The following is a 15,205-nucleotide window of genomic DNA, read 5'->3' as shown; positions in this document are numbered from 1 at the left end:
ACTTTTCATTTCTTGTAACTTATGAGTTTAATAGAGTAATAAAATGAAGACTCTTCATTTTTCTAACTCTTGTGTTTTTAATGGTTTTAATTCAAGTGTGACTCTTGGTTTTCCATAACTTAAGGATAAGTTATGGACTCCATTAAAACACATTATGATCAAGAATTAATCTACCACATAGGTTACAAATAATTCCTATGATCATCTAAAACATCATAAGAACAAGAACATGAATATGAACACAATCAAAAATTACATTTAAAACTTTGTAATTTTGATAACTAGTTGTTGTAAATGAATTAGCAAAGACATTACACCACCAAAAACAAGTTTTCAATTACCAAAACAGTTTAGGGTAATGTTTCTAATTCATTTCCAGCAACTAAATCGGAATTCTACACTCAGTCGACCCTACTCGCTGAGTGCATGAACTCACTCGCCGAGTTGGTTGAAGATACTCATGAACTCGACGAGTCCCCCCTATAGACTCGATGAGTCCATTCGCAGACAGCAAGATTTCCGATTCTTTTTTCAACTTTTAAGCACAAATAAGAGCAAACAAGCCTAGGCTCTGATACCACTGATGGGTTTTGAGCATTCTAACACTTCCTAAGTGTACATGCAACCCTAATAACCTTGGATCTATGTTTGTCTAATTATCATGCAAAGTTGAATATCAAGGTTATAGTCCTATCTAGCATACATGGGGAACAATTTTAACATAAAGTATAGATAGAATAACTTACCTTGTTGTTGTTTGTGTTCCTTGAAACCCTGTGAGCCTAGCACCCCAAGTGTGATGCCTCAAATGCTTCACACAACACCAAATGCTCTTGGAAGAACTTATGAGAGAACACACACTTCTCAAAATCGGCCAAGCCCTCTTGTTTCTTAGTGTAGCCGATTTTAGGTGGAGAACATGTTACTTATATAGTGTTGACACATCTAGGGTTACACCCTAATGTGTCATGACTCTTCATTTCCATGACCCATGGGTTTGTAACTCCCATGGAGCATCCTATGGGTGGAACCCAACTTGATAGTCCATGGAGCCTTTTAGCCCACTATACAAGATATGGATGATTTACATAATCAACCCATATATTTAATTAGTTATCTTTTGATCACATAATTAATTCTAAATTAATTCTTGATCAAACTAATCAAATAATATTATTAATATATTAGAACTTATAATATATTAATAATCTCCAAGTGTTATTTCTCTCATTTAGTCTATCCAATTGCATGGTGCCATGCAACCCAAATGGACCATGCCGGGTCGGGTCAAGTACATACCAGAAATAGTTATGGACTTAGACACCTTATCCAACACTCACCTCACTAGAGATTGCGATTTGGATGAGAATGGCAACAAGAAGGCGCAAGCGTGTTATTCGAGCGGAGACCGATATGATGAGGAATGGCGCAAACAAAAGAAAGAGTGGCTTCCTTACAAAGAGTACAAGAAGGCCAAGGAGGAGAAGTATAGACAAAAAGGGAGAGGATTTTATCAAAAGGAGGAGCCGGTGCAAGAAAGGAAGCCAAGCTTGGAAGATATGCTTACTAAATTTGTGGCTGCTTCCGAAAAAAGGCATAGTGACCATGATGCTGCTATCCAAGAAACAAGAACCATGCTCAGGAACCAGCAAGCATCCATCCACAATATAGAAACACAGCTTGTGCAACTTGCTCAACAACTTAACCAAAGGTCACCGGGTGAACTTCCTAGCAAAACCGAAAACAACCCACGAGGCGCGCAAATAAACATTGTCACAACGAGAAGTGGGAAGATCATCACTCCCCTGGCCCCCATTCGAACTGAAGCAACCAGGGACTCGCAGAAGGAAGGAACGGAAGAACAAGCAGAAAACCAAGAATCACAATCTGAGAGTTCTACTCGCCGAGTAGGGCCGACGGACTCGGCGAGTACCCCATCAAAAACGAATGAACAGCCTCCCGTAAAGCCTTACCAGCCTCCAATGCCATACCCAGCCCAAGCCAAGAAAGAGAAGCAGGAAGTGGAATATCAGAAGTTTCTAGACCACATTAAAACTCTTCAAATCAACATTCCTTTCATTAAAGCCGTCATGCAAATGCCCAAGTATGCAAAGTTCCTTAAGGAACTCCTCACCAATAGAAGAAAGATGGAGGAAGTGCAGAAGGTAGTGCTTAATGAGAACTGCTCCGCCGCAATGCTAAACAAGCTACCAAAGAAGAAGGGTGATCCGGGGAGCTTAACTTTACCTTGCCAATTTGGCAACTTGGCTGCAATTCATGCCTTAGCTGATTCTGGAGCAAGTGTGAATCTTATGCCATACTCATTCTTTAAGAAGCTAGACCTCCCGGAGCCAAGGCCAATTCGCATGGAAATTCATTTGGCAAACAAGACTGTCACCTTCCCAAGAGGCATATGTGAAGATTTGCTAGTGAAAGTGGACAAATTTGTCTTTCCGGCTGATTTCATCATTCTAGACATGGAGGTGGATCCGCAAGTGCCAATTATCCTTGGAAGGCCTTTCCTCAACACAGCTAGCGCTATCGTAGACATGAGAGATTCTAAGATCACCTTACGAGTTGGGGACGATTCAGTAACATTCGGGGTAGACCAAGCTATGAAGTACTCTAGGAGTAGTGACGACACGGCATTCTCAATCGACATGCTCGACGAACTATTGGAGGAAGACATACCTGAAGATTCCAGCAAGTTTGCAGCTTTAGATGAAGCATTTGATCCAGAAAAGGATTTATTAGAGATTGAAAGACTGTTGGAAGAAGCGGAGTATGAAGAAATAATGAAGCAATCTGACAGCCCTACTCGCCGAGTAGGGCCAATATACTCGCCGAGTACATCTGAAGAGAAGACAAAAGTCGTAAATGTAGCTGCAAACTCGCCGAGTACCACACCTGCACTCGATGAGTCCGTCACTAAGAACAACCAAACAGAACTCTGTTTGGGGAATACCAAAGAACTCCTATGGTTTGATAGAAGTCGTAAATGCCTTTCTGGAAGAAGGAAATCAGAAGCCAGTAATCGTAGCCTCGGATCTATCCAAGACGGAAAAGGAGGAACTTGTACACGTGTTGAAGAAACGGAAACGAGCCATCGCATGGAGCATCTCCGACATCAAGGGCATAAGCCCATCCTATTGCTCTCACAAAATCAATCTAGAAGAAGGAGCAAGGTCGGTGGTGCAACACCAAATAAGATTGAACCCAAACATGCAAGAAGTTGTCAACAAGGAGGTGGTCAAACTCTTAGATGCAGGAATCATCTACTCCATTTCCGATAGTCCATGGGTGAGTCCGGTCCAAGTGGTGCCAAAGAAAAGAGGAATGACGGTCATCACCAACGAAAAGAACGAGTTAATTCCGACGCGAACGGTAACCGGTTGGCGAGTGTGCATCGATTATCGAAAGCTAAACGATGCCACTCGTAAAGACCATTTCCCCCTACCTTTCATAGATCAAATGTTAGAGAGACTATCGGGCCATAGCTATTATTGTTTTCTAGATGGGTTTTCAGGGTATTTTCAAATACCCATAGACCCAATGGACCAAGAAAAGACCACATTCACATGCCCAAGTGGGACTTTCTCCTATAGACGCATGCCTTTTGGACTATGCAATGCACCTGCGACATTTCAAAGGTGTATGACCGCCATATTCCATGATATGGTGGAAAAATTCATGGAGGTCTTTATGGATTAGTTTTCTGTATTCGGATCTTCTTTCCATGACTGTCTCACAAATCTTGAATTAATGCTTGCTAGGTGTGAGAAAACCGACTTGGTCCTAAATTGGGAAAAATGTCACTTCATGGTCAAGGAGGGTATAGTTTTGGGATACAAAGTCTCCAAAAAGGGAATTGAGGTGGATCGGGAAAAGATAGACACCATTGCCAAATTACCCCCACCAACTAATGTGAAGGGCATTAGGAGTTTTTTAGGACACGCGGGTTTTTACCGGCGTTTTATAAAGGATTTTTCCAAAATAACTAAACCTCTAACACAATTATTACTTAAAGATGCACCCTTTAATTTTACGAAAGAGTGTTTAGAGGCATTTGAATTTCTAAAGGAAAAATTAACTAATGCCCCGATCATTATTGCACCAAATTGGAACTTACCCTTTGAGATCATGTGTGATGCTAGTGACTATGCATTAGGAGCGGTCCTTGGTCAAAGGGTTGATAAGCACTTTCAACCTATCTACTATGCTAGCAAGACCTTAAACCCAGCCCAAGAGAATTACACTACTACTAAAAAAGAATTGTTAGCTGTGGTTTATGCTTTTGACAAATTTCGCCCTTACTTGGTTTTATCTAAAACCACTGTTTTTACTGACCACTCGGTTATCAAGTATTTGTTTTCCAAACAGGATGCTAAGCCAAGACTGATACGATGGGTGCTGCTTCTTCAAGAATTCGACATAGAAGTACGAGACAAGAAAGGAATGGAGAATGTAGCGGTTGATCATTTATCTAGGCTCGAGAACCCACAATTGCAAGAAGATAAGGATGGAGACGACTTTCCAGATGAATACATTATGGTGTCAGTGGGAGAGGAGCCATGGTTCGCAGACATAGCTAATTATTTAGCTACAAATTACGTCCTGAAGGATTATAGTAGTCAACAAAAGAAGAAATTCTTTGCGGAGATCAAATATTACTTTTGGGATGACCCATACCTCTTCCGAAGCTGTGCCGATGGAATCATACGAAGATGTGTGTTCGGGAAGGAAAGCCGAAGAATATTAGACCATTGCCATAGCGGGCCCACGGGAGGACATCATGGAGCACACTATACTGCAAAGAAGATCTTTGACATTGGGTTCTATTGGCCTACAATATTCAAAGATGCAGCCCAATATGTCAAAGAATGTGATGCTTGTCAAAGGGTGGGAAACATTTCATCTCGAAATGAAATGCCACAACATAGCATCCAAGTGTGCGAGGTGTTCGACGTATGGGGCATTGACTTCATGGGACCTTTTCCCACATCCAAAGGAAACAAGTACATACTAGTGGCGGTCGATTATGTTTCAAAATGGGCGGAGGCGCAAGCTTTACCAACAAATGACGGACGCGTAGTGGTACGATTCTTGAAGAAACTATTCTCACGTTTTGGTGTTCCGAAGGCCCTAATCAGTGACCGAGGCACACATTTTGCCAATGATCAATTGGAAAAGGTGCTCAAGAAATATGGGGTTACCCATAAGTTCTCCACGTCATACCATCCACAAACTAGTGGACAAACTGATGTGACCAATCGAGCCTTGAAGCGTATTTTAGAGAAATCGGTGGGAAGCAACCGCAAGGAATGGTCGGATAAATTGGATGACGCGCTATGGGCATTTCGTACAAATTTCAAAACACCTATTGGTACTACACCATATAGGTTAGTTTATGGAAAGCAATGCCATTTGCCGGTCGAAATCGAGCATAAGGCATATTGGGCTTTAAAGAGGTGCAACTTCGAGATAGAAGAATTAAAGAGCAACCGGTTGATGCAAATGAATGCCCTTGAAGAGCTAAGGAATGATGCCTATTCTAGTTCTTGGCTCTATAAAGAAAAGACCAAGAAATGGCATGATAAAAGAATCAAGAGTAAAGACATTCATGAAGGCCAAATAGTATTGCTTTTCAATTCCCGATTAAAACTTTTCTCGGGCAAACTCAAATCAAGGTGGGATGGTCCTTTTTGGTCAAGACGGTGTTTCCACACGGGGCTATAGAGTTGATATCAAGAGACGGCACACCATTCAAAGTCAATGGTCATAGAGTAAAGAAATATGAAGAAGGTGTCCCCCGGAATGAAGGATTGGAGGAGTTGCTACTGTGCGGGATTGCAAGTACGTAGACGGGGCGGAGTCCAGCTAATGACTCCATCAAAAGAAGCGCTTCTCGGGAGGCAACCCGAGTCTCAAGTTTGCATTTTCTTTCCTTTTCTTTATTTTTCATTTTGTTTTTTCATTCTTCTTCATCTATTTTATGTCTATAAATGCTTGAGGACAAGCTATGCTTAGAGTTTGGGGTGGATGGGCTAAACAAATGGATTGATACATTAATTTTTTCCAAAATACAAATTTTTTCAACCTGTGACATATACTCGGCGAGTAGATCGACTCTACTCGGCGAGTAAGTGCCCGTTTTCAGTCAAAAGTAGATAATAAGCGCGTCTACTCGGCGAGTAGACCCATTCTACTCGGCGAGTAGCCGATTCAAATCCAGTGAAATAAAATCTGTAAAAAAACGTTATTATTCACCATTTCATCCCATTACTCGCCGAACACCTTCTCTCAGCCGCCTCCCTAAGCACTTTTCAAGATCTCTCCAATTTTCTACTTGTTTCTCTTCATTCAAGCAACAAGGTAACATCTTTACCCTTTAATTTCATGAAAGGTTCAATTTTTATCACAGATCTGCCCATATTTGATGTGATTTCGGATTTGGGGAGTTTTTCCCAAATTCTAGGGTTTTGATTTAGTCATGAATTAGATGTTGTTAGGAGTAATTTCTTCAAGATCTATGGTTAGATAAGTAATTACAACAAAACCCTATGAACAATTTGGACTATTGCACAGATTACACAGATCCGATCTCGATCTGTCAAGGAGTTCATACTACTCACCGAGTAGGTTCGTGTACTCGGCGAGTAGGTCACAGTCAGATCACATATTTTCTTGTTTTAATTACTGGGTGTTGTTTGTTGCTGTGTTCTTGATATGTGTATGCAGGTAGCATGGCAAGAAGAGGCCAATCTTCATGTGGGGGAAGCCATGGTGATATGCCATGGTTAGCTTTTCAACAAATCACCTCCAAATCATCCAAAACACGAGCTCTAAACAGATTGGAAGCACTTCGACAGAAGGAAATCCACCTTCCAAATGCAGTGGATTAGGGATAGATGGGCAATGTTGGCTTGGAAGAAGAACTCACCCCGTACTTGGTGAAAGATTGTAATTTGGGCTATGCCAACATCACTTGTGATGGTTGGTTGCAGTTGTTCAAAATCCAAGAGCCGGTATACGCGGAGTTGTGCTGGGAATTCTTTGCTACCATTTCATTCCGAGGTGGTAGTGAGTTTTACAATCCTAACACGATCTCGTTCTCTTTGGGTGGGGAGCTGCGACAATGCAGCATGGTCGAGTTCTCTTGGCGGTTGGGTATTTATGACCACGACATGGTGATGACGGATTATTTTGAAGCCTTTTTGGAAAATACCTACAAAGAACTTCCCGAGGAGGTGGTGGCATCTACATGGTGGAGTACAATTGCCAACTGAGTCTACATTCCTTCCACTGCGCAAGAAGGTCACATCCGTTCTCCGATCCACCGACTCATTCACCGGTTTGTAGCAAGCACGATCAACATGCGGAAGGATGGGGACAAAGTTCCCACCCTTGACATCTTCTACTTGTGGAGTATCATCACTCCAGACATTTTCTGCAACCTTCCTTACTGCATTGCCAAATTTCTTGCGGAGGGGGCGGTCAAGGAGAAGATAAATTCGAAGATAAATGGGGGCATGTTTATTACCCGACTTGCCAAATCATTTGGGATCATGGATTTGCGGCAAGCTCAAGCACTAACGGTTATCCACCCTCCTCCGTTCAACACTGCACTTTATAGGAGGGCGCAGATAGTTGAAAAATTTGGTGATTCCTTTACTATTCCGAATGAAGATGAGCCGGCGGTCCCCGAGGAGCCGGGAAGGCGGGTTCGGCAAAGGAGCGAACGGGTGCGGGAAGAACCACTGGTTATTCCGGTGGAGGATAATGATGGTTGGAACCAAGTAGAGTATCGACACTACATGGATGATATTGGGCGAGGGGTTAACTACACTAATCAATCTTTCGAGTATCTTTTCCAACAAATGCACATTGCCCCGAGACCTGGACCCGGCTACCCTTATATCATGGATTGGGATGAGAGGATGCGAAGAAGGGATGGAGAGGGAGGAAGTGGAGCAGGAGGAGCTGGAATGGAAGAGGAAGATTGAAGACTTTGCTTTGTTTTTATTTATGATGTTTTGTTTTAAGACAATTGTTGACATTTTGGATTTTGTTATGGTGGTTGAAATATTAGTGTCACTGTTAGTTTTCTTTTCAGGTATTGAAGATAGGAAGCATGCTAATTAGGAAGGGTCAAGAGAGGAATGAGAGACTTTTTGAGTAATTATGGAGTCTTGTCCCTAGGATTGAGTCCGTACGAGTCAAGAGTCTTATGGAGTGTTGCTGCTTAGGAAATTCGAGTGAGAGTACATTTATATTTCCATTTCAACACCAAAGTCAAGAGATACAGCAGTTAAAAGAGATCTGGAAATATACGACCTACTCGCCGAGTGCACTAACACTACTCGGCGAGTACATATGCTTTTACACGAACTGCTTTGCCATCGAGTTCTACTCGCCGAGTCTTCGAGCCTACTCGCCGAGTAGCTTGCTGCTTGAGGAGTTTCTGAATTACTCTGGCTATTTTTACTGCAACATTCATACACTCTTTATGAATTACTACTGAAGATTTTCCAACAACCCTGTTCCTTGGAGTTTTCGAGCTATCAACCACACGAGACGTATGACACCCGTGCCATGGATGAGCTGTTCCCATGGCTAAAGTCAATAGAAAAAGGAGTTGAAGAGGAGAGTGTCAACCTAGCGACTGCTACCCCAGGGGAGTTTGTTCCAACTTTCTCTTTATTTGCATTTTTAGTTGATATAATATGCAATGAGGGCATTGCATAACATAAGTGTGGGGTAGGGGGTTAGTCACATCTTAGAATACTTAGAATCTTAATTTAGGCTAATTTTTAAAAATTGTTGCATACCAAAAATGCTTAGGATTTAATTTAGAAAATTTTGGTAAAAAAATTAGGATTCCATGTTAGAATTGTGTTAATAATTGCATGAAAACCCAAATGTTTAGTTGAGCCTATATACGTTCTAGTGCATTTGTGGCTTCCTTATTTCAGTGCAATCATGAGACAAAAACACAACCTTGCTCAGCCTGAGGGATGCAATATGTTTAGCAGCCTAAACCTGAAATGTATCCAGGAAATTTTTTATCATTAGCCAATAAAGGTTGAGATTGAGCGCCCCTGCTTAAGCATGTAGGGATTTGAGTGAAAAAAAATTGAGCAATACATGAAAAAAAATATAAAAAAAAAAGACTTACTAGAAAAGTTATAAGAATTTTGGAGCAAATGAAGTAAAGATCTAAAGATCAAAATTCCAAGAAATCCAAAAAGTTGAAGATACCAAAAATCAATCAATACAAGGTGGTGAATTCAAAGATGTCAAAGATCAAATATCAAGAAAGTGAAGAATTCAAAGAGCTCCATAGTGGTATCGAAAAGTTGTAATTCTAGAATATGTATGCTTGGGTTGCTCAATTAAAAATACCTTGAGGGTAAAGAGATTTTCTGAGGATGGATTCGGAGGGTTGCATAAAATGAGCATAGTTCGGGGTGAGTGGGCGAATGTTTATGAGGATTGTGAGTATTTGAAGTATGGGGGGTTTTTAGGAAATTTTAGACACAAATGCATGCGTTGCGGTCTTGGCATAATGGCTGGGTTGGATTGGAGTTATTATATGTGATTCTAATATGTTTAAAATTTAGTTTTGCTTGGGGGCAAGCAAAAGTCAAGTGTGGGGTATTTTGATATGTGCATAATTAGTTAATTATTTAGCATATATTCTTAGTTATTTTTTGATTAATTATGTGAATAATGTGGACAAAAGGTACTTAAAATGTTGTGAATTTTGTTTTCAGTCCAAAAGATATGCTTGGAAGTAAAAGGGAGAAAAGGGAAGCAATTGAAGATCAAAGAGTTAAAAAAGGTCATCTACTCGGCGAGTAGATCGACTCTACTCGGCGAGTACACGAGGATGTTCCAGAAGATAAATACGACTGCTGATTCAAGACGGATAAGTATGGACCTACTCGGCGAGTTGGTTCTGCTACTCGCCGAGTACACCCTGTTTTGGGATATCTATAAAAGACGAATCCTTATCTAATGGGATCACACTCCTGGCGAATTTTGAAGGTTTAGCTGCGACTAAGAGCCCCAGAAGACGCTAAGGAACCCTAAGCTTCAATCTTTGGATGAATTCAAGCAATTAGGTTAATTCTACCACTTAGACTTAGGAATTGAATATGTTTGCTTTAGTAAACTTTGTTTTTATGTTTGTTTCTACTGCAATTATGAGCTAAATTCGTTTTTGTTTCTGTTTGGGGAATACCAAAGAACTCCTATGGTTTGATTATTGATTTTTGCTTAATTGTCTATTGGTGATTTATTAAATTAAGTTTGTTAAAGAACCTTAGGTATTAATCACTACTATTTTCTGTTAATTGGAAGGCAATTAGGTTGCATGAACATCTCTTAATTGTTAACCTCATATGTCTATGTGAATACTAAACCATATGCTTAGAAGTAATGATTATGAAACTAAGATTAATAAGAAAATAGGAAGATTAATGTGTGATCTTGTTTGAGAAACCATCAACAAGAGGTTAATTGAATTAATAACTTAATTGACCATTACAAATCTTATTTAATCCAAATAATTAATCTAGGGAATTAATTAGTTTAAACACTTGATCAACGCTTAAATTAGTTAATTGTCTAAGGGTTAGGAGTAATGAACATGAACCTAACTATTATAATTGGTAACCAATAGCAATTAATCTACCATAAACTTAAATAATCATAGGAGTGAATTGGTTGAACCTAAATGGAAACATCTTTATCAAATTTGGTGAATAGTTGTTGCTTTAGTTAATTAGTTAATTTAGTGTGTCTAAGTTTCTAGTCTTGCAAAACTAGAGAAAAACCCTTTACTTTTATTATTTGTTTTAGTTAAAATTAGTTATTAGTTTAATTTTCCGTTCCCTGAGTTCGATACCTTACTTATCAATCTATACCACAAAAAGACAGGTTCACTGCCTTTGTGTGTTCAATTTATTAATTAAAAGTAGGGATAAAACTAGTTGGTTTTACACACATCAATATATCCATGATTTGTGAACAGAAATTGCGAGATTTGGGGAAATATGGAGATAAGGAATGAACCAGGTCAAAATAGCCTAAGAATAGGGGATAAGAGATTTGACATTTTCAACTGTTGACCATATGTACTCTACTCTTGTTGTAATGCATAAATTGATTGTACAAATGCATTGTATGTTTGTACGACTTAAAATTTAGCATTTGACCAAAAATGCTTTATAAGTTAATTAAGATATATATATATATATATATATATATATATATATATATATATATATATATATATTGATGACGCGCCTCTTAGCGTGGGCCAGGAGCAGGATCCCTAGGTCGAAGGATCGTCCAGTTAGCCCAGCCAGACCCGACTTGGATTTCTCAGCAAGGACTCTAGCATCCGGACATTCCCTTAGGGTGCAAAGCCCACGTGAGAAGGCTGGCCTCGCCAAGAGCATCCCTTCTACGGGATGAATGCAACGGCTCCAGGTGACAAAGAGTATGCCCAGAGCACTAACGCCCGAGCCAATCATTGGCCTTGACACAATAGGGAACACGAGCCAATCAGAGGAGCGGATCCTGTTGGAACAGTAGTCTATATTCTTCGTACGAAACAACAGGGATCCCTAGTATAAAAGGGCCTCATTCCTACCTTAAGAAGTAAGTGATCTCTTTCAATACTCATTACTCTCGGCCATATATCTCTCACCAGCCATGACAAAAACAAACACAAGACATCCCTCATTGACTTTGTTTTTGTGCGACACCCCTCCGAGCACAATGTCATATTAGGACGAACAACCCTACCAAGATTCAGGGCAATATCTTCCACTATCCATGGGGTATTGAAATTTGGCACGAGCCAGGGACCGAGAATGGTCTCGGAAACCCCACCACAGGATCTAAAGTGCTATGAGATCATGCAACCAAAAGAAATCTATGAAGAATCAAAGAGGCCTTGCTTGGAAGGACCCGAAGGAAAAGAGATCATCAACCGGGACTACCCAGACCACCCAGTCAGCATAAGGGTAACTCTTCCCCAGTTCCCCTGAAGATAAGACAAGCATTGATAGAGCTCCTAAAGAAATACAAGCATGTATTCGCATGGACCCCCACTGATATGGTGGGAGTCGATAGAGGAGTGATAGAGCACAAACTGATGATCAGGACAGGAACCAAGGAGATAAAGAAGAAAAAGCGCTTGCAAGGGGAAGATAGGAACAAGGGGATAAACACAAAGGTGGCCAAGCTAACCAAAGCTGACATCCTCCAGGAGGCAACCTTCCCAACATGGATTGCAAACCTAGTCATGGTCAAAAAACACGACGTGACATGGCGTATGTGTATTGACTACTCAGATTTAAACAAGGCATGCCTAAAGGATTGCTACCCACTCCCAGAAATAGACCAAAAGGTAGAATCCTTACATGATTTCTGGTGGAAATGTTTCCTAAACGCATACAAGGGGTACCATCAAATTCTCATGAGCAAGAAAGATGAGTAGAAGACTACCTTTTATACAAACCATGGAGCTTTTTGCTACCAAAAAATTTCGTTCGGATTGAAAAACACAGACAAAACTTACCAGAGATTGGTCGATTCCCTTTTTGTCAACCAAGTTGGCCGAAACATCGAAGTCTATGTGGTCGATATGGTCATAAAGAGCCCAGACGAATAGAGGTTGCTAGCGGACATTGAAGAAACCTTACGGTGCCTAGAGAAAGTAATGATGAAACTAAACCCCACAAAGTGCACCTTCAGGGTAGAAGAATGATAGTTCCTGGGGTATTACATTACAAAAGAAGGAATCTAACCCATACCCACCAAGATAATGGAGCTCATAGAAGTAACATTGCCCCACACACTAAGGGATGCCCAAGGCCTGAACAATAAGCTAACAACGCTAATCCGTTTCATCTACAAGTCAGCTGAGAAGGCCATCCCACTGTAACAACGTAAAATTTAAAACAAATTTTGCACATTTTAAATACACTTTTCCAAACACATTTATCGATAAAACCCCATTGAATCATAACTTTGTTCCACAAATATTTACCAAGATCAAAATACATAAAAATCCATGAGTGTGTACGAAATCATGTTGGCGCCTTCCCACGATCATCATTGGTACCTGAAACACATAACACATAACACTGTAAGCATAAAGCTTAGTGAGTTCCCCAAAATACCATACATAACACATACTAGCCACTCGAGGCTATAACTCTGTGGGCCCGTGGACCCTAACTCTATGGACCCTCTGGTCCTAACTCTGTGAACCTTCCGGTTCCAACTCTGATATACTCTGATATACATATGATATAGACCACATATAAATAATGCAGTACCACACATCACATAATAGCATACAATAACTCTGTCAGATAACTCTAATTACCACTCAAGGTAAAGTATAGTGAGAAGACTCACCTCAGATGTCTCGGTAAATCACTGACTCGGTAGAAATACGATCTAGCCTCCGCCTAAACACATAAAGTAATACTCTCATAAATATAACTCTCAAAACTAGACTCAACCCTTTCTAGGCACCCTCAGAAGGGTAAAAGACCATTTTACCCCTCCTTTGGCTCAGAGGCCCTTATTGTTGACCAAACCCTAAAAGTCAACCAAAGTCAATGGTCAAACTTTGACCCCACTCGTCGAGTGCACTTGGGCAACTCAGTGAGTCCACATGTGTCAACTAACTCTTTAGTCCTGTTTGACGCATCGAGTCCCTCCCTTTACTCGATGAGTCCCCAGGCATGAATTGCGGGGCCACCCCGACTCAACTCGCCGAGTCTCAAGAACAACTCGGTGAGTACATGCCATGCACAAACTCCACTGACCTCCTGAGGTCAGATCTGTTCCTCTAATCCATAGATCTGGCCTTCCCAAGCATAATAATCACATAAAGTCCAAACCTTGACACTCATATATCATCTAGATGGTCTTGTTTGGTGATTTAGCCCCAAAAATGACATTCTAAGCTCATGAATCCCAAGATAACTCATAAAGCTCCAAGGGTTAAGGTCTCTGGACCTCTTTGAGTCCAGATCCAAAGCATAAACTCGAGAAGGGACCAATTGCTCCACATAACCATCCTTAAAAGAGGTTAGGAAACCCTAACTCTAAGAATCAACACCAAAACTGAAGAAGATCCGAATAAATACCTCAAGACGAAGTCTCTGGACTCTAAAACCACTAGAATCGCACCTCCTTCAGTCTCCTCTTGCTCTAGATCACCTTCTTCTTGCTAAACCAAAGATAGAAAGATCAAATATAGCTTCTCCTTCTTCCCAAACGATTTAGCTCACTTAGGGTTCTCTTAAGGGGCTGGTAGCCGCAATGGGAGACTATGAGTGCACTTAAATAGGCTCCAAACCCGGGGGATTAGGGTTTCATTAAATAGCGTGGACCCGCTGAGTCCAGTCGCGAACCCGGACGATAATCTATGACCCTACTCAGTGAGTCTAAGCATCAACTCGTCGAGTTCCTTCACAAACTCCAAAAATAAAATATTAAAAATAATATACCTGGGAATCCGGATGTTACAATTCCCCCCACTAGAATCAGACTTCAGCCTCGAAGAGTCATTCTGCAAACAACACTAGATGCTGCTCACGCATCTCGTGCTCCGGCTCCCAAGTCAGCTCTGACCCTTTCCTATGCTGCCACTGCACCTGCACTTGAGGCACTTCCTTGTTCCTCAGAACCTTGACCTTCCAATCTCTAATTGCTACCGGTCTCTCAACATAGTTCAGGCCCACATCCACCTGAATATCCTCTAATGGTACCACTGCTGACTCGTCGGCTATACACTTTCTCAATTTCGACACGTGAAAAGTGTCGTGAATCTGACCCAACTCCGCAGGTAGCTCCGAACTATAGGCTACCCTGCCTACTCTCGCGATCACCCTGAAAGGTCCAATATACCGAGGCCCCAACTTGCCCCTCTTCCTGAATCGGATCACTCCTTTCCAAGGAGAGACCTTTAGAAGCACGAAGTCACCAACCTGAAACTCGAGCTCGGACCGACGGCTGTCCGCATAACTCTTCTGATGAATTTGAGCGGTCAACAACCTCTGTCTGACCTGCTGTATCTACTCAGTCGTCTGAAGCACAATCTCCATACTACCTATTACACGTTTCCCCACCTCTCCCCAGCAAATGGGGGTCTGACACCTCCTCCCATACAACA

The sequence above is a fragment of the Lactuca saligna genome, chromosome 5 (assembly GCF_052625555.1).
Source record: "Lactuca saligna cultivar CGN05327 chromosome 5, ASM5262555v1, whole genome shotgun sequence".
Taxonomy (NCBI): domain Eukaryota; kingdom Viridiplantae; phylum Streptophyta; class Magnoliopsida; order Asterales; family Asteraceae; genus Lactuca; species Lactuca saligna.
Note: the sequence above shows the minus strand (reverse complement) of the source record.